Raw genomic sequence first — 19851 nt, forward strand, 5'->3', positions numbered from 1 at the left:
CTTTGTGGTGCGTACATGTAGCCTTGACATGGGACGACCAAAGAAGAACCGGACACCTGAAGAAGGAGGAGGAGGAAAAAATTCACCAGCCCTTCCCCTGTCGAGCAAATGGGGGTGCGAAGCCTGTCGTGTGTGTATCTGACCTTCGTCAGGGTAATGTGAAGTTCACGACATGTCACGGCAATAGAACATAAACGTTTATTAATTGTACACATGGAGGGAAGGAAACGTACAAAGCAAATGGAAGGAAAAGTTGCAGGAAAGGGAAACAAAAGTAAAAGGAAAGTGAAGGAAAAGTAGCAGGAAAGGGAAGGGAAAGTAGTAGGTCAAGTACACACACGTCCTTCATGATTCATTACTGCTATTGGGAAGGCCGGTTGGTTTCGTATTTCTGCGGCGTCCACGTACGTTACGGCCTTGTTTGCTTGAAGCTCCATGTGGAGTGTTTTGGCCCTATCTGCTCTTCTGTCTGTCTGGAGGATAGGAGGCATAGTGCGACGTATGGGCGTGACCTTAAGGTGTTGCCGCTGGTCCAAGGGAATGTCTCCTTTGGGGGTCATTGTCAGTATACATCTGACCCCCGTTTCTGTTAGCGTGAAACCGCCCGCTGATGTATGTGGCTGTCTTTCCTATTGAACCGTAAGGTGCGCTCCTGTCATCTCGTCTAGGATGTTGTGTACGCCTAAAGCGAATAGCTTCGCTGTTGATGTACGGGTCGGGAGTCCTGTGGCAACTTTTTATACCTTTCGCAGTAAAGTTTCGACTCTGGCCTTCTTTGCTGATGTTAGGCGAAGGTATGGTAGGGTGTAGGTAGCCCTGCTAAGCACGAATGTCTGAACCAATCTGTGTAGGCGCACTTCCTTCATGCCCGCGTGTTTGTTGCTGATTCTCATAATCAGTCGCAGTGTTTGTAGCACAGCACTCTTCAGTTAGCCTAATGTTTCCGAGTTTCTGCCTGTGTTTTCGATAAGCAGGCCCAGTATTGTAAGCTCAGAAAGTTCTGGGATGGGGTGGCCACTTGCCTTCATAAGAATTTTGCTTTGGTGACCCTGTGTGTTGTTCTTACCATGCAGGCCGCGTAGGAGGAGCAGCTCCGATCTTCCTGGAGGTCATGCCAGTTCTCTCGTGCGGACATAGTCCTCTACTGTCGTTACGGCTGTTTGTAAAGTTTCGTCTATGTGCGCGTCATTGCCCCAGAGATTAATGCATTCCGCGTAAATACTGTTTGAGATCGGGTATGTGATTTAGCTTTTGTGGCAAGTTTGCTATGACTATGTTAAACAGAAACGGTGAAAGTACCGATCCTTGGGGTTTACCTCGGCTGCCAAGCCTGTGTCCGACTTTAACCCCCCTAGATGTAGGTTAGCTGTTCTGCTGCTGAGGAAGTCTTTTACCTAGTTATATATTTTCGCTCCCACCCTCGAGTTGTTGCAGAGCCTCGAGTGTCGCGATGTGTGATATGTGGTCGAGCACTCACGTTAGGTCTAAACCCAGCACTGACTTTTTGCCTGCCGGGGATATCTAATCCAGTATCCCGGGCTTTATTCTGAGCATCGCGTCCTGAGTGTACAGCTTGGGCCGGAAGCCTATATGAGAGGGGGGTAGTAATGTCCTCAGCAAAATTACGAAGTCTGTTCAGCATAACGTGCTCCATGAGTCTGCCGAGATAGGACGTAAGGGATATCGGGAGGAGACTGTCTAATAATAAGGTCTTCCCAGGTTTGGGTATGAAAACTACTTTTGCATATTTCCACAAGCCTGGGAGCTCACCTTTGTCCCAGCACTCGTTCATGCACTCCGTGAAGGCAGTAACAAAGCTGTCGTCTAAAATTCGAAAGGTCTTGTTCGTTATCTTATCCTCCCCCGGAGCCGACATAGTTTGCAGTTGAAGGACAGCTGCGCTTACTTCTGCCTCCAAGACAGGCGCATCGAGTGTGTCGTTCAACTTCCCCTCGTACCCTGCGTGGGAATGGGATTGGTGTGTTCCGAAGTATTTCATCTCGAGGGCATTGAAGAGTGCCTCGTTCGTCCCTTGGAACTGGTGAGAGAGCTATATGGGCCGTTCTGTCTGTGACGATTTGCATGCGCTGGGTTGTAGTACCGAAGTACCGAAGGAGGTGCCCGGTGCGGTCCATACCAAGTTGGCCCTACATGCCATCGCAAACCTGGTACCACAGTTGTGAAGTTAGTTTCTTTGCGTACTCCTCTATTTGTCCAACTGAAGCTACTTTTAGTCTCTGCTTTATATTAAGCCGTTGTTTGTGCCAGCGCTTTGGAATGCTCTGCGCGCATGCCAGAGGTGAAGCAGGTGGGTGTCCACATCCTCAAGACCAGCAGTCTCCGGGGCACTTCTTCAGTGGCGGCCGCGACTAAAAACTAGCAGAGTCGTAGCCCACTCCTTTAGACTGGATATGTGGGTGGGCACATTCTCATCCCTTAGCTCACGGAGTTTGTCCCAGTTGGTGAGGGAATTTTTTATTCCAATCCTTTAGGCGCGACCCGCCTGTGTTCTCGAGAGTAGCATAAAGTATTTGCTGCCTAGGTTCTGCCCTAAATTGCTCCATTGTGCTAGCTGTACGTTGCGAGTGAACGTTAGGTCCGGTGTGGTGTCTAGCGAAACACTCGTCCCCACCCGGGTAGAGTGGTTGTGATCTGTCAGCAGGGTCAAGCGGCATTGCTGCGCCTCGTTCCATAGTTGGGAACCCTTGGGCGTAGAACTTTTGTAACCCCATTCTATGTGAGAGACGTTTAAGTCTTCAAGAATTGCCAAACTTCTGTGGTGTACTAGCTGTGGGGCTTTCGCAAAGAGCTTGCCGAATCTATGTGCCCTGCAACTTGGTGGGCTATATATATTCAGTATGCAGAGGCTATGTCCCCCTCTCTTGCATGGTAAGAGTACAATACGTACGTGTTCCATCCAGCAAAGCTGTGCTGTAGTGCTGGTAAATTTCGAGAAACAAGGATTGCGATGTTGGGTTTGTTTCCTACCCTGGTGGCTATGTATTGTTTGTAACACGCTAAGGGTGCATGTCCTTTCATTTCCTAAAGGACTGTCACGTCTGAAGAATCGCGGCTGCCAACGAATTGCTGAAGGTTCCCCCTCTTTTGGCATACCCCCTGGAACTGATTGCCATATGTCGTGGCTGCACGGTGGAGCCTTGATGCGCGTGTGAACATGACTGTGTAGGCGGCATACCGCTTATCGGTGCTGGATACGGAGGCGTGTGCGGCGGCTGGACCACGTGCCTTATCGGTCCGGACGCCGCGGTCGCCGAGTGCCGCTCATATGGCTCTAAGACGCGTGTTTCTGTAGCCTTGATGGGTTGAATGTCATTCCCCTGTCCTTGCCATGCTGATTGTACTACTTGTTCTGTCAATTTGGCAACTTGAGTGACCTGGGCGTTCAATGTTTGCGCTAAGGCTTGGATAATCTCCATGGTTTGTTTGTCTGCACTCCATCAATTTTTGAAAGGTAGTCAATTCTTATCGAATTACTGTTATGAATTGCTATTTTGGGAGGCTTCTTGAGCTTTTCGTTAATGTGGGGTGCCGTCGTCCCCCCCGCTCGGGCTGGACTGGAGGATTCAGTCGGTCCGGTTTCGGAAGCCACCAATTTTGCCTGACTGGGTTGATCAGCCACCGGCTTTTGCGCCTGGAATGTTATCTTTTTAATCTCTGCTCTAAATGTTTGGTTTTCCAGCTTTTGTTTTGGGACGAGTTTGCTAAGTTGATTATTTCTTTGCTCCAAGACTCGCATGTGCGCATTTCCTCCTCTCCGCCATGAGTGACCACGTGTGCTGATTAGGTTCTTTAGAATTTCATAGGAAACGCATCCGAGGTGTCGCGCCTCCGTGCTTCCAATAAAAGACAAGGCTGGCTGCCAACCATAGGCAAGGATAAACATATCAATAGAAAATAACACTCCCTTATAAACACTAGGAATTACAGGACTAGGAATTACAAAACTAGGAATTTATAATGGCAGTTATAGCATGAGATACACGGATAAGTGGAAGAGGAATGTGAACTCTATGTTCACTATGATACCTAGGGGTAACAAAACAAGCGGAGGTCGCGTGAAAGTAAAGCGTTCACCGGTTAGCGGCAGTGATGGTCGTCCAGAAATCCATGTTGAGATAGCACCAGCAAAATGACGCCTGGGGTCGGAGGAAGGGAGTAAGTCCCGAATGGCTGACTTGACGATGGCTCAACCAAGGCCATGCCGTTAAGAAAATGTCAGATACTGTCGTCTCGAGCTTCTCCAGCAAGTCCGCTGTGATCGAATGGAAGGCCTAGGCATCCAGGCTCAGTCGCCTGGCAGCCAACTCTCGCGCGCCTCGTCGTCCAGCTTCCGGAGAGCACTCACTGTCGAGCAAACCGCAGTCTGCAGTGGGAAGACGCCAGGTCATCGGCAAGTGCAGAGCCGGCCAGGTAGAGGCCTCGTGAGCCCGGGTCCAAGCACCCATCAAGCTCACGCCTCTGCACTCTAGCCGCCTTCAGTTGTTCCAACCGCCAACGTGTCTTCTCCCTTTGATGATCTTGATGACGATCTTAAACCGTGGCACGTACCCACTCTTCCGTTTTCTTCTCTTTCTCTTCTTCTCTCCTAGTCTGTCGTGGACTTTTCTTTAGATGTTGCGTTTTTTTTTCGTGCGACGCTTGGCATGCTCGAGCCAAACTCATGCAGCGCTTCATCTTTGTCCGACGCACCATGTTCGCATCGCCTCGCGCACTTCACATATTACACCACGCTAGTCCAGCTAGTCCACCAGGTTAGTGCGTTGCGCCAGCCTCCAAGCTCTCGATCTGGACCTCCCAATTCACGATACGGATGGGGAGCGAGGCCACCACTGCTGCGGCGGTGGGTGGCCGACGGTGGTACCATTCCCTCGTCGCTTGCGGGAGCGGCTGGCTCTGGTTCGGCCGGGGCTTCGTGACCGCCCCCGAGATCGTGACCGCCGGTACTGTCTACTCTGTTGTCTTCTCTGTCTTACTATAGGTGGCGTGGCGAAGCGCCTCCTGTAGGTGTTGGAGCACATTTCGTGCGGGCCACCGCTCACTGCACATTTCGCTTTGCACTCGTAGCCATTCAATGAATCTCGGAGTCCGCACTTGTGGCACTTCTCCACATTCGGTGTACGACATACATCCTTCCTGTGACCCGTGCGTAGACATGTGTCGCAGACTTCAATTTTCTTTTTAGAGTACGCACCTCATGATAGTGTCCATGGACTTGATGTAATGGGAGGATGGCTCGAAGAGGACGATAATCGATAAATAATGGCTCGAAGAGGACGATAATCGCCGAGGTGTTGCCCAGTCGCCGTGCATGAGGATCTTTGGGTCTTTTTGCTCCAGGCTGCTCATGATCACTTCCTGCGTATCATAGTGAGAGACGTCACGCACCATACCTTTGGCAGTGTTGACGGGCACCGTAACGTATAGATGCACCTCGTATTGAGTTTCACTGAATGAGATGTCCCTGATGCCGGCATACGCTGCGGCTCTTCCCTCATCCGGTGTGCTGACCAAGATAGTGTTTTGTGAGTAGTTAAGCTGAACCGTGTCCGCTGCTGTTGTCTCTTCCGATAACTTGAGAGCTTTGCGGACGCTGTCCGAGAAATGCGCCGCGCACCACGATGAAAGGTTGAGGCCATCGCGCGGGCGAATGATTATCTTGTAGTCATCGTCCGCTGCTGTGGCGGAGGTGGCACGCCTTTGCGATGGCGGCGAGGAGCATTCTTAAACGCAGTCCCTTTCGGTGCAACGCCGGATCCGTCGTGGTGTTCCTTCACCACTGCCGCGTTATCAGTCTGGCAAGAATTCGGGTAGCTCGAATTCTTGCGGGGTGTGCCGAGGTTCTTTCAGTGAATCACTCGCTACTGAGGACAACCTCAGCGCATGAAATGACGAAGCCGTTCGTTACCATAACAAGCGATTCATTAAAAAACTACAGCGAAAAAGAAAACGAAACTCATGAAATAATCACAAAACAAAAGAAGATTATGTCTTGAAAGAAAGCATAAAAGTCAGAAGGGGCCTACAGTTTGATGGTTCGCACTGGAGCTGTGGGATGGACCAGAAGCGGCAACAAGGGCGGAGCTCGAAGCAGTATAGTGGTGGCGAAACTAGAAACCGTCAAAGAAAATCTTCGTTGCCCCCAGGCGAACATCAGGGATCCAATAATACAGGATGAAGTTCCGCAAGTTCCACTGTGATGTTGGGAACATGGATAGGTAGCCTTAGTACGGTAGAGGACTTGTCACAGGACACCAAGTCCAAGGGTTTCACCTCTGCTACCGGTACAAGGGCTTCATTTCTCCCACGTCGGTCGGCACCTTCTCATCAGGCAGCTTTGATCGACGCTGGTGTGAAGACAGGCATAGCGGAGACTGGCAACAGGACACCCTTGCGGCGTTGGCCTGCCGGAGCTCGGGAACGGCGCTAGATACGCTGCTGGGACACCTGGGTCGGATGCCCTTCCGACGTTCGCCAACCGCAGGCTGCAGGAAGAAATTGGGTGTGTCGTTACCAGATGGGAGCCTGGAGTGGCCTTGAGTCAGCATCTCGACTGGCCGCTACTCCCGCACCCTGGTCATCTTCCCCTTCTTCTTCCACGTCTGCCATGATGGCTGTCGCTTGCTTGCTTCCTTGCTTGTTTGTCACCTCTGGCACTTGCCCACTACAATCACGGCACTCGCGCACTTCACATATCACACGGGGGAACGTCTTTTCCCTCCACCGTCACCTATACATAACGAACGCTTGCATAGAAAGTCTCGCGCAGACAGCCCGGGTCAGGGGGTCGCGGGGCCGCAGCCCCGCCTGCGTTAGGGTTCGCGCGGTGGCGCCTTGGCCTTTTGGTATTTTGCTCCTGCAAAGGAAAAATGGCGATGTGACTTGCGAATTTTGCTGGCACTCTGTCCGGTTTAGGTCACTCTAGTCGATTTACGTCACTCTAGCAGGGCAATTGTAGCCGCTGCAATTGAGAATAGGCAGAGCGAATGTGAAGCTTGTCAGCTCGCGCGCCGAACCGCGGCTTAAGCACGCGAAGAAGACGCTCATATTCAAGCGCGTCGCGCTGCCAAGCGAGAATCTGTGTGTCGGCGGCGAGCTATTCGGAATACCGTGCCTAGCAGCACTTAGTATTTCCTAGAAAAGCTTAGCCAAGCCTAGTAAAACCTGGAAAGAAAGGTAGGTGGATCACCAGCTCCGCTGTTTACTACAGCCTTGCAGCATTAGTGCAAGCTGCCCACATTTTTTTAATTGTTCTTTCACCATTTTTTCAGTTCTTTAAAACTCAGATCTCCCATTATCGGGCTCCTTTTTGTATATTCCGTATATACCTGAGCACCCAATCTGTCACTCTGAGCAATCGTGTGTATGTGCCATACTTCCCCGCGTCAATCACTGCCGCATTTTACGTGTATGTATTAGTCGCATAACTTTCCCCATCTCGGTTTCTTCTTCTGCTTCGGTTTGTTCTGTAGTTTCCTTTTTCATAACAAACCACTTTGCACCATGGCATCATAGCTCTGAGCGTATCAAGCGCTCTGCGCTCACACATCTTGTCATCAAACCAGCTGGATTTTCTTAACTTGCAACGTATTTCCACTCTGACAGTTTCGTTCTTTCTTTTATCTGCTTAACTGTATTTTCGACAAAGAGGTGTCGTTTTTCCTTTCCGCGTAATCAACTCAGAACAATGATGAAGTCCGTCTAATATCTTGTTTGGTTTAGTTTTCTTACAAATCAACTTCTGATATATTCAGAGAGGCGTGCCGCTGAGTAGCAGCCATTGGCTCGAGTCTTGGCAAGGACATTTGTTTCTTTGGAGCTATTCGTCCTTTTGCGTTGAGTAGCTTAGCCTGTTCTTGGTTTTCGTAGGTATTTATCAAATAGGCTGCTGTCCCTTAAGCGTACGGGCTCGTATCAGGAAACAAATGAAGATCCGTGTGAAGAGGCTGGCTGCCCTGGTTAGTATCAAACCATCTAGGTATGCTGCCCTTGAATCCAATTCCTCCTCGACGCCGTCTCCCCTTCTGGCAGTGAGTCATCTCAAAATGTTCGCTTCTTTGTATTTCTCGCTTATCTGTCACGGTGGATGGAGTCAAGACGCCCAGCTAGCGGATCGTATATTTTTGCTGTTATCTGTAACATTTGTCTCTTCGTAATTTGACCGCTCATATCTATGCATCTTAAGTCTAAATATGGGAGGTACAGTTTATCTTCCTTGAAAATCCATCTGATGCCAAGTACCTTTACTGGCTGGATGTTTACATGACTGTGTTTTCCCCTTCTATGTGTGTAGTTCGCTGTAATCTTGGCTCACTCGCCTTGAACTTTTTCAGTGTCATTGACACCCAGTAAAAATGTATTTTGACTCATTATAAAGTTTTTCAGCTTCTTCTGGTGAGTCGGCTCTCAGTATTACGTCGTCGACATAAATGTTGTTCTTCAGCTGCTTAATAGTTTCCGGAAATCTATCTTCCAACTTGCTGATCTGGTTTTGCACTGTTGCCGCAAGAAAGTACTCGGAGCTCTGCCAAGCATTAGCCTTGACATTCTCCATGTCACAACTTTTGCGTCGCTACCACTTGGAACCCTGTCCCACCAAAGAAATCGCAATGCGTCTCTATCCTCTTAATATATTGAAATCTTTAGAAATGCTTTCAATAGTTCAGTTTTCGTTGCTGTGCGATGGTCTCGGAAGTTCATCAGCACATGCACCTGATCACAATTGAGATTTTCTCCTGTTTTGACGTTAACGGTTAAATAAAACCCTGTTGTCGCCGATGAATACTTATGAAAGACTTTCTTATCGTTGTGGTTTGTCGATTTTTTCTTATCACTGCCTGATGCGGCATGGCGTAGCAGTGTCCCATCGTTCGGCTTTGTTCCATGGCCACTTGTGCTGCTTAAATAACGATTTAAATAACCTCTAATGGCACTGTCGTAACGCCGGAGTATGCTTTAGTCCTTCTGTAGCTGCGAGTGAGTTGTCGCAATATGTTCAGAGCTACCTTCTTGTTTTCATCAAGTCGCACGTTATCTTTCCATGGAAGTCGGACTGAATATCGTTGCCCTTCAAATTTTAAGCTTCTTTCTTAGTGAACTTTATGCCTAGTGTTCCAATATACCAGAAATGTATGAGTTCTGTCTATGCCAGAATTATCCACGTTGACACGAAGTACCATTACGGTTGACTTCTCAGTTATTGCTTCTGATAGTTTAGCTTCTTTAGCCGTCGAACCGAATAGTATTGTTTGTGCTGCTGTCAACCTCTCTGCTAGTTTCCGAATCCCACCTGTCATTACTTGTGGATACAGCTCTGATCCAATGAGTATGCCGATTTCTATGCAGGCTGTGCTTCTACATAAGCTCTCAGCTTGAATCTGCCATCTTCCTACTTCTTTCGCAGTGAGACAGACAGGAACGGTATTCTTTCTTTTGAACTTATGTCTGCCTCCACTGCTTCCAATAACACTTCTGATCTATTGCAAGGACTTTTCAGTTTAACTTCAACCAAATTCATGACTCTTTCATTTTTACTTCCTCTGAAGGAGCCTAAGGTGAGTCTTTATGTTCCTTTAACTTCACAGCAAAGAGTGTCAGACAAGCTTTTCAGAATGAATGATCTTTGGCTGCTAGTATCAAGCAGAACACGACAATAACATGATTACCTTCTGTTCTGCTAATGCAACTGCAGGCTGTAGAAAAACATTTGATGAGACGTTCACAAACTGACAAGTAGACGTTTCCTCTTCCTGATTTTCACTTTTACCAGGAGTATCTGCTGCATACTGCGCTATTAGTTCTTTGCTTTGGCACATAGACGTCACGTGCCATTTTCTACATGTCTTGCACGTAATGTTTGCTATACATATTTTAGCAGTATGTCGAGGCCTGGTACAGCGGAAACATCGGTTTGCCTCTTTGAGCTTCATTTTCTTATCTTCGTAAGGCAGAATTTTCCTAGCAGTCATCAGTATAATGAGTAGTATTTTTGCAAAATATTCAGAACTTTACAGCTGTACTTTGCATTCTATCGTGGCCAAGGAAAGACACGAACGGCAGAAGCCAGGGCAGCAACGAATGAGCTTCATTCAAGGATGCCTATGCTTTTATAGCACGTATCCAAACGGTTCTACGCCATGGGCGTATGCTTATACTGATAAGAGATATCACAATTTGAAAATTAACCGCTCCAGTATGCTGCTCACTCTCAGTTCTGTGGCCGTAGCTTTCTCTTCTTTCTGTCGACAATTCACCAGCGCACTCTACTTGATCTTCTGTGTATTTCATCAAGCGCCTAAGAATATCTCCTTGATGTGAAGCCACATTCTGATCTTATGTTGAAGATCTGCTGATCACTTCCTCCTTTCAATCCATGTATGTGCACTTGTACGTTTTGTGGCAGCTTTCTTAAACCTTCATGATCGTTGCAGCTTGCTATTGTATTCAAATTAGTTAGTTCTTTCATATGCATTTCTACTAGTGCATAATATTTTCTTTACCGCTGCTAGAGTAGATCAATGGCTTTCCTATAGTTGCTGTCGGAAAATTGTAATACTTTTCCGGTTAGTGAAGACAGAAGATATGTAAATTTCTTATTTTCGTTGAAGTCAGTTCTTTCGCGTACATCTGCTTCAAACAGCTGCCAAAACCAGTGCTATTTCATTCTCTAACAGTCAAGCTTTATTATGTCTAGCTTTGGTAGCTTCACTATTGCTGCTTGCTGTGGTTGTCCAGCTTCGATATTAACGTTGGGCTGCACCCTTGATGTTTCCCGTACTTCTTGCCGAGAAAGGCATGCGTTTAGCTGTGCAGAGTACTATTATCTTTAACTCGTACTCAGTGGTTTTTGCAAACGCCGAGTCATCTGTTTCGGGTGTTATGAACTGCTCCATCTGCTCCTCCACTTTATTTAGCGTGTCTGCAATACCATTATTCTGCCTGGCTATCAGCTATATCGCTGTATGATCTCGAGTCTCCTGCAGATGATTTTCAGCATCGCCCACGAGGCTCGTTATTTGCGTGCTCAGCGCCTTTCACTTCTTCAAAGATCACCTCTCTGTTGCTCTTCAATATCAGAGGAAACTGGTGGTCGCTTACAGATTCTAGCAGCGAGACCTCATCCGTCACTTAGTCGCCCTCGGTGTCCGTGACTTTCTCTACTGTCGATGTCCCGTATCGCTGCCCATGGTTCGCTCGCGGGCCTCCTCTTCGTCCGACTTCTGTGGCCAGTTCGTCGTTCTAGTAGTCCGTGGCCAGTCGTAATAGGAGTAGCCGTAATCCTGGTCACGGCACCACGTCGCAGAAACGAGACGAGATAGCTGCGTTCGATGTGAAATCAATCAATATTCTTTTTTTATTATTGTTTCTTTTACTGCGCGCGACTTTGGTGCCCGCCGTTTTCTTTTCTCTCGTCTTGTCCGCTCCCATGAGTTTCAATAGTTCTTAATCACTCGGTTACGCCTAAGAACGCCGGCGCCAGCACTCGCCGCAGGAACCCGTGCCAAAGAGCTGCGCTGTAAAATAGTTAAGGAAGTCATGCTTGTACGAAGAACCTAACCCGAACCCAAATCATGGGCTCGGGTTACGAGAGTGTTTTTACGAGAGTTACGAGAGTCCTTTAGAGCTCTTGCATAGAGCCGACAACCCTGTGTGTCAGCCGACGCTGGTTTCGGACGCCCTTGTGAGAGATAGATACCGGCACGCTCTAAAATTCGCTCACTCACCCTACAGTGTCCTTGTATGTTTTTTGCTGCTCCATTGAAATTAGCTTGATCTACAGCTGCGTGCCGTTATACAATCAATGAATACGTATACATTTCCAGCGGCAGGCTAAATGCGCACGCAAAAAAAAAGCGTTCTATGCACCGACGTAGCCTGCGAACTCGGCCACTGAGATACTGTGCTGACCGTTCGCCATTATTCCAAACCAATTTTGACAGTTAAGTGCTGCAGTTTAGATTCACCGGTCACTCAGTGAGATTAAAAAAAATGCCTACAGTGCACACATGGCTGGTTTTGCGGCTGGGTATGCCACTCATTAGTTACAGCTAAAGAGCACCGTCGCATTCAGCTGTGTCACTTGCCTGAGGCCGCTGGGGCGACAGCAGAGTGTTGTCGGCAGTATGCAAAAAAGTTGGGAAGGGGCGCAAAAACGTGCGACAGAATATGGTGAAAACAACAGCCGCCGTCGTACTGTCAGGATATCGGCACGCATGCGCATATTGTGCGTCCATGGTTAGAAGGTCCAGAAAGGCGCAGTGGGTTTGGCATGCAATGCGACGAAGCCGAACGGGTACACCATAAAGCTACGCTCAACCGATGGTCATGGCAAGGGCGGCTCGCTCCGACAGCAATGGTCGCTCGTGATTTGCTGCAAAATCGATGAAGCGCACCGAGCACACCATCTCGCTCCGCGGAATCGGCCCTAATGAAAGGCGAATAAAGTCCGCGTGCCTTGGGTATGCTCTCCGACATTGTGCTCTATCTTTAGCTGAGGCAAAAATCGTAGATGGGTGCCGTCGGAACGTTTCTTTTAATGCGTCAGTATTAGGAGTGTCGAAGTGCAAAAAATAGTCTATGCGTTTAAATCCAAACCTTTGATACAGGTAGAGAGGGGATAGGAGAGTGTAGAAGAGCATATATGTGTCTATGTAAGTGCAAATGTCTCTCTCTCTTTCTATATATATATATATATATATATATATATATATATATATATATATATATACATCAGGGCTCTCCAACGGGCGAAACAATTAATGAGGAACATGATGTTCGCGTGTGCGCGGTAATATTTTCTTTATTAGCCACCAGAACCACCGTGATTGCTCAGTGGCTATGGTTTTGGGCTGCTGAGCACAAGGTCAGGCCGCGGGAACGAATCTCGGCCACGGCGGCCGCATTTCTATGGGGGCGAAATGCGATAACACCCGTGTACTTAGATTTGGGTGCACGTTGAAGAACCCCAGGTGGTCCAAATTTTCGGAGTCCCCCACTACGGCGAGCCTCATAATCAGATCGTGGTTTTGGCACGCAAGACCCCATAAAAAATTACCCACCAGTTTCTGTTGATGAACTGACCTTAGTCACGGGTTACAATCAAACCGAAGGTCGGTCCACATACCGAAACTATTGACACTTGTACTAGTCTCCCGGGTGACCGCTTTTCGCCGGCTAACAAAGGAGAAACGTTATCGCTCAGCGCAGGAAGCGCCTGCACGTATCGGAAGTTTTTAGAATGTTATCGATGGTTATATCCGGTGCCTATTGTCACCGAAAATTGTGTAACCTAATTGTATCCGTGACGTGAATTGTGTTGTACTTTCTGGAAGACACACGGGCACCAGCGATTACGCTGTAACCTTCGATGGCTCATGTATAAAAGCCAACGCGCTTAACCCGCTGACCGGATTCCGACGATCGCCGACGGTTTTGGCCGATAGCCTTGTGCTTTGAGTGTAGCCTGTTTTACTGAGGCGCAGGTTCGCCCAGTAAAAAAGTTAGTTTTGTCATTCACAGTGTTGCTACAGTAATCTTCACCGTCACTACCACGTGGCACTATTCACCTGTGCCAGCGTTAGAGTCCTGAAGTTTATGGCTAAAATTGATTGTCGTTGTGTTTGTTCGTTCGACTGAAATATCTAACTATTATTCTAATATAATGGCGCTTAGTGGAACTGAGAGTGCCACAGAATATTCAACATACATGGCTATCGGCGATAATTTGGTAGCTCTGCTGAGCACGACGAAACTGAATATTTTCACTCGAATGGCAAAAAAATATTGAAGATTATCTATATTGTTTATTTGCCAGATTTAGACTCATACGTCATATATGTCATGCTCATAGGTGGCAGATACATCGCACATTTTATACTTCAGCAAAGTTCTACAACACTGGGGATGAGTTGCAACAAATTATTCAGGAGTTGAACAGAGAAAGTGTAAGAGTAAGGTTAAAGATTATTATGCAGAAGGGCAAAGGTAATGTTCAATAGCTTTACAAGGGAGCAGGTATTCAGGACCGCTAGCTAGCATCTAGAGTCTGCAGGAGTCCGTTTATCTAGGTCAATTATTACAGGAGACCCTGACCATGAGAAGGAAATTTACACAAGAAAAAAATGGGTTGGGATTACGCAAATTGTAACAGTACGGAAAGTTGGGCGAGTTGGCAGCTATTCATTTTGAAACTGCAGCGCACACACAAGAAACGAGGACACGAGGCAAAGGTAACACACAGGTGCTGACTCGCAACTGAGTTTATTTTTGGAGGAAGTTACATATCAACATATATATTGCGAGACAGCTGTTCAACCTCGACGGTTTATTATGCAGGCCGCGCGCTGAAGAGAATGACGCTGGCCATGATCATGAGTATATACAGATGAAGAAGATGAAGGGGTAATATAATGCTCACACAATTACCCCACGCGCATGGAAGCGGCCAACCTGGCCGCTGGCTATGGCGGACGAACGCCGTATGAAAGGCTTTAAACGTGAAACATGCACAATCTCTGTGGTACGGCAGCGGCCGTCCAAAGGCGTAACAACGGGAGTGATACGATAGTTAACTGGCGAAGTCTGTTCCTGAACAGTGTAGGGTCCGACAAAACGCGACTGAAATTTCTCGCATAAGCCAGGAACGCGAACTGGAGTCCACAGCAACACTTCGTCTCCAGGCTGGAAGGAAACTACACGGTGGGATGCATCATAGCGAGTTTTGCGGTCTTGTTGACTGGCGTCGGTGTTGAGGCGGGCAGTGGTGGCGACACTGGGCAATGCGCGAAACAAATTGCTCACACATTGATGTGGACGAGGACACGGGGACGTCAAAGAAAGAGACGTCGAGGACAGTGATCGGTTCACGACCATACACAAGGAAAAAGGGCGAGTACCCCGTTGTGCGTTGAACGGCCGTGTTGTAAGCGAAGGTGACGAATGGGAGAATAACATCCCAATTGGTGTGGTCAGAGTTGATGTACATTGAAATCATGTCGGACAGCGTACGATGAAAGCGCTCTGTGAGACAATTAGTCTGAGGGTGGTAGCTGGAAGTCGTTTTATGGATGGTATTAGACGCACGGAGAACATCGTCGAGAAGTTTAGACAGAAAGGTCCTGCCGCGGTCACTCAAAAGGAACGTGGGGCTCTGTGTCGTAAAAAGATGGCTTCCAAGAAGAAGGATGCAACATCCGCTGCGGAACCCGAAGATAGTGCGGCTGTTTCAGCGTACCGTGTCAAGTGGTCTACAGCTGTGACAATCCATCGTTTACCGCCAGCCGATAAGGGTAGTGGTCTATACAAGTAGATACCAACGACTGCGAAAGGAGCTTCAAGACACGGGACAGGTTTTAGCAGTCCAGCCGGAGGTGAGGTCAGTCGTTTGCGGTGTTGGCAGATCGAACAGGAAGCCAGGTATTTTGCTACGCTTGTTGCAAGTCCAGGCCAAGAGAAGCGGCTGCGAATTCGCTCATAGGTTTTATGGAAACCAAAGTGACCGGCAGTGGGATCGTCATGAAAGGTCTCCAGTATCTGGGTCTGAAGTGATAGGGGAACTACAGGGACCCAACGGTGTCCTTCGGGATGAAACACGTACCGGTATAGCACCGAATTTTCAATCTTGAAGTTCTTCAACTGCCGACGGAGTCGAGCGTTAGGTGTGCGAGAGGATCCCAGAATACGTTCCATAACGGAGTGGCAGTAGGAGTCACTACGTTGGTAAGTTGCAAACGTATGAGAATGGCTAGGTGGGAGCCGGTCGAGAGCTGCGAGTGAAGGAAATGCAGGAGCCACGTCCGGCGGGTTGCTCATGGAAGGTGGTAAGCAGGCACTGTTTGAAGACGGTGGTAGGGGACGACCGAGAGAGACCATCGGCATCCTGGTGTTTCTTTCCAGACTTGTAGGTGACGTCGAAGTAGTATTCTTTTAAACGAAGTATCCTACGGCCGAGACGTCCCGTTAAATTTTTTAGCGTCGCCAACCAGCACAAGGTGTGGTGATCAGTAACGACCGTAAAGTGGCGGCCAAGCAGATAAGACCGGAATTTTTGGACGGACCAAGCAACGGCAAGGCACTCTTGCTCGGTAATGGTATAATTTTTCGCTGCAGGTGTTAGCGTGCGACTTGCGTATGCGACCACACGTTCTTCGGAAGTTTGCTGACGTTGCAGAAGAACAGCGCCGATACCATGGCCGCTGGTGTCAGTATGTAGAAGAATGGGTGCGGTGTTGTCGAAATGACAAAGCACAGAAGCGGACCTGAGGGCACGCTTGAGGGCGTCAAAAGCAGCTTGGCATTCGTCCAACCATACATAGGGAGCTCCAGAAGGAAGTAGTTGATGGAGCGGCGCCGCAATGGTGACGAAGTTAGGCCAAGGAAGCTACGCAAATCTAAGGCGCGTTGAGGCCTGGGGAAGCCCAGGACAGCGGTAATCTCATCCGGGTCAGGTCGAATGCCCTCCTTGGTGACAAGGTGTTCGAGCACTTTAATGGTTTTGGTGGCAAAGTGGCACTTTTTTGTATTCAGCTGAAGGAAAGCAGCAGAGAGGCATGTCAAGACTTTATCGAGGCGCTGCAAGTGATGATGGAAGGTCGAAGAAAATATGACGATGTCGTCAAGGTAGCATAAGCAAGTCTTCCACTTTAGGCTACGAGAACCACGAAGACATGCTCACTTCATGGGAGCTTTTGGTCGAGGGGTTCAAAGCGTGTTTATGTGACTCCAGTGCAAAAAAAAGACGTGTTGGAACAGACCCATTCGCAAAGGGCTCCAGTTCCCGACGAGACCTGTATTGCTTATATCGAAGAAGTGCTAAAACTCTGCAAAATAGTAAACTCTCAAACGTCCGAAGATGATAAAGTTGGACACTTGTGAAAGGGGTAACTGAAGCGTCTACAATTTTTTGATCAGCAAAGAAAGCTTGGATTCCATCTCCGACATCTTTCGTCACTGCAGAACATTTCAGACGCTTAAGATGCAATGGATAACACCAAAATTTGGTCGCTTGGCCTACGCCACAATGGCGGCGAGTGTAGACAAGAGCTCGCGTATTGACCTTCCGTCAGCCATACGGGAGATTGTTCGTGCGGAGTTCCTCCATCGAGAAGAGATGTGCCGACGCCCACCCGGCATCACTGCTACGTACTCAAAAGAAGACATGGGGAACACGGCCGTCCGGACCGCATGGCAACTGACGGTTCACGCATGCAGCGACTGTTGAGTTATAGGCCTACCGTACAGACGAGTCGGACCAGGAGTTGTCAAGACCCTGACTACGACGAACGCCCTCGCCGCACGCACTACTCCCGGCGGTCGCTGCCTAGCCATGATGAATGTGACCCACCTGCTGGCTATGTGGTCGACACCAACATGATTGACTACATTGAGGAGCATCAAAATTTGTGGCCTCTGCCGGTGTGTTTCCAATGCGCTGTCCCGGGCCACATGGCGAGGTTTTGCAATCGTCGCCCAACAACGTGCAATAGCCCATCCAGGTTGTCAACAAGGACAACATTTCCTATGAAGACAACTCAACTGCCGTACCCCACCCCTTGGTCAGCTGGTGCGCCTCCCGGCAGCGATTAGTCGCAGAGAAGCTTTCGGAGCCCCTCGCCGGCATCTGGCAGGAGTCTGACGCAACAATAATAATTTTCTTCTCTAAATTAGGCAGAACACAGCTGGAATGCACGAACCTTTCAAAGGCAGCCTTGGTGCCAGCCTTTCATTACGTTCCTGGAGAAACTATTCAAATCAGTCGTCGTACCACAAAGCGTGTTTTCTCCTAGTATTTTTGTGTGGTACCAGTATTTATATTAAGTGTCGAAATGTTGCAAGTTTTCCACAGTTCACCAGCTCTCATTCTTGCTTAAGTGTACAATCAGTTATTATCAACGCAGCCGGCGAGTACCGGTAGACAATTCAAAACACACGTTCCGTTACTCCGTGTTAGTAGAGATAGCTATGGCACGTGGAAACTATCTGCTGTTTACGTGTACCACCTACCACGGGTATCGACAGGTGTTCGGAATAGAGGCCACTTCGCCAGTGTTTTCAATCTACAGGCGGGTTTTTTTCTCTGTCTGCGTCCCTTATCTAAGTCAACTGCGCACACATGAGCAATGTCCCCAACAACCGCACATGCGTGGCGCTTGCGACCAGCCGGCTGCGCTCGTCATGACCCTGGATAAACGGCAAAGCTATTTTTCGCCGGGTTTACGTATGTGCTCTAAGTATAGAATGCTACTTGTCCAGTGCAGTTCGCCGGAGTATTATCATTCAGCCTATTTACACATCTACACTTGGTCAGTCTACCATAGAAGTTAGAAATTTGGTTAAAACACTTCGTGTGCGGTAAACGTGAGGAGTATAATTACTTAGGAAGTTAATTAGATAATTTTATTAGTTGAAAGTGTGTTTTCATTTCTAGTGCTAGTAATGTCCGCCTCTGTCCACCACAATGAATAGAATTATGTTATCTGCAACAGACGATTTTTCAAAGTTCCGGCAACTTAGAAGTGATCAACCCGCACAGAGGGAATTCGTAGCATTGGCAACATATTACTACGATACCATCGACACATGCTCAAGATACGAGCCGCCGCGATAAACACGATGAGGTGCCTGGGCTCTTAGCACGAGTGAGTGTCTGGCCTGGTGGTCTGGCTCCAGTGAAAATAGCGCGTAAACAGCCCCTTTTGGCTGCATTTCCACACATAACATTCTGGTGGACGTTTGCGATCCCCATCCTCGCCACGGAGCTCCGCAGTGGTCGGTACATCGAGCTTGTCACCATTCGTCCCGGTGATGAGACCGCATCTGCAACGACTGCGGCTCGTGAGACTGCTTCAATCGGCACGGTTGCCCAACATCGCGACACTGGTGTGTTCTCTGGCCTGGAGGGGTACGACGTTGACGAATGGATCAAGCTTTATGATCACGCCAGTGTTAATAAGAGGTGGGACCCAACGATTATGCTCGCCAATGTCATCTTTTATCTCAGCGTCACCCCACGCCCGTTGCTCCAAACGCATGAAAACGATATAACCAGCTGGTACAGTGTCAAAAAAAAAAGCTACGCGAACTGTTCGGCGACCCCTTTGGGTGCAGGTTTCCTCGAGAAAGCCTCTTGCGTCTCGTGTTCAGTATACACAGCCGTACGTTTCATACACCCAGGACGTCTTTACTTTTTGCCGCAAAGATGACCACACTATGTTTGACGCAGATATAGTGGCTAATGTGCTAAAAGTAATCGCTGAAGACGCTTTCAATTTTTGTTTTGTTTTCGACAACGTCTCGACTATCGACGCCATCAAAAAAAATGCCGTCGCCTTGAACAAGCCAAGAGTCGCCGTATCACACACCACACCTCGCGGCTACCCAACACTGCTGCTGCGTCGACAAGTGAGGGTCCACCGCGTCAGGCCACCACCTGTAACGACGTAACCCGTATTGTTCGCCACGAGCTCGAGACCGCCTGTTCGCCAGCCTTCTCAGCGACGCCTCCTGCTGCGCCAGCAACCACGATTGCGATGATTCAGGCCATTGTCCGACAGGAATTTGAGAACATGGGTCTCAACTCCCTATGTTCATCGACTCAACCCAGCGTTCCCCAATTCTCTAGCGGCGCTCCTCGTCCCCGGCGTTCGGTTTCTGCCACATATTGCAACTCGTCCGAATGGCGTACCCGTGATGAAAAGCCTATCTGCTTCCACTGCTGTCACATCGGCGACGTCGCTCGTCACTGCCGCAACTGTGGCCACCACTGCCTCGGACATACGCCGGCGCTTATTCCCGCACTTTTGGACCTACTTCTCCCTATGCCATCCACCGTGAACG

Source organism: Dermacentor silvarum, chromosome 3, assembly GCF_013339745.2.
Source record: "Dermacentor silvarum isolate Dsil-2018 chromosome 3, BIME_Dsil_1.4, whole genome shotgun sequence".
In the NCBI taxonomy this organism is placed as follows: Eukaryota; Metazoa; Arthropoda; class Arachnida; order Ixodida; family Ixodidae; genus Dermacentor; species Dermacentor silvarum.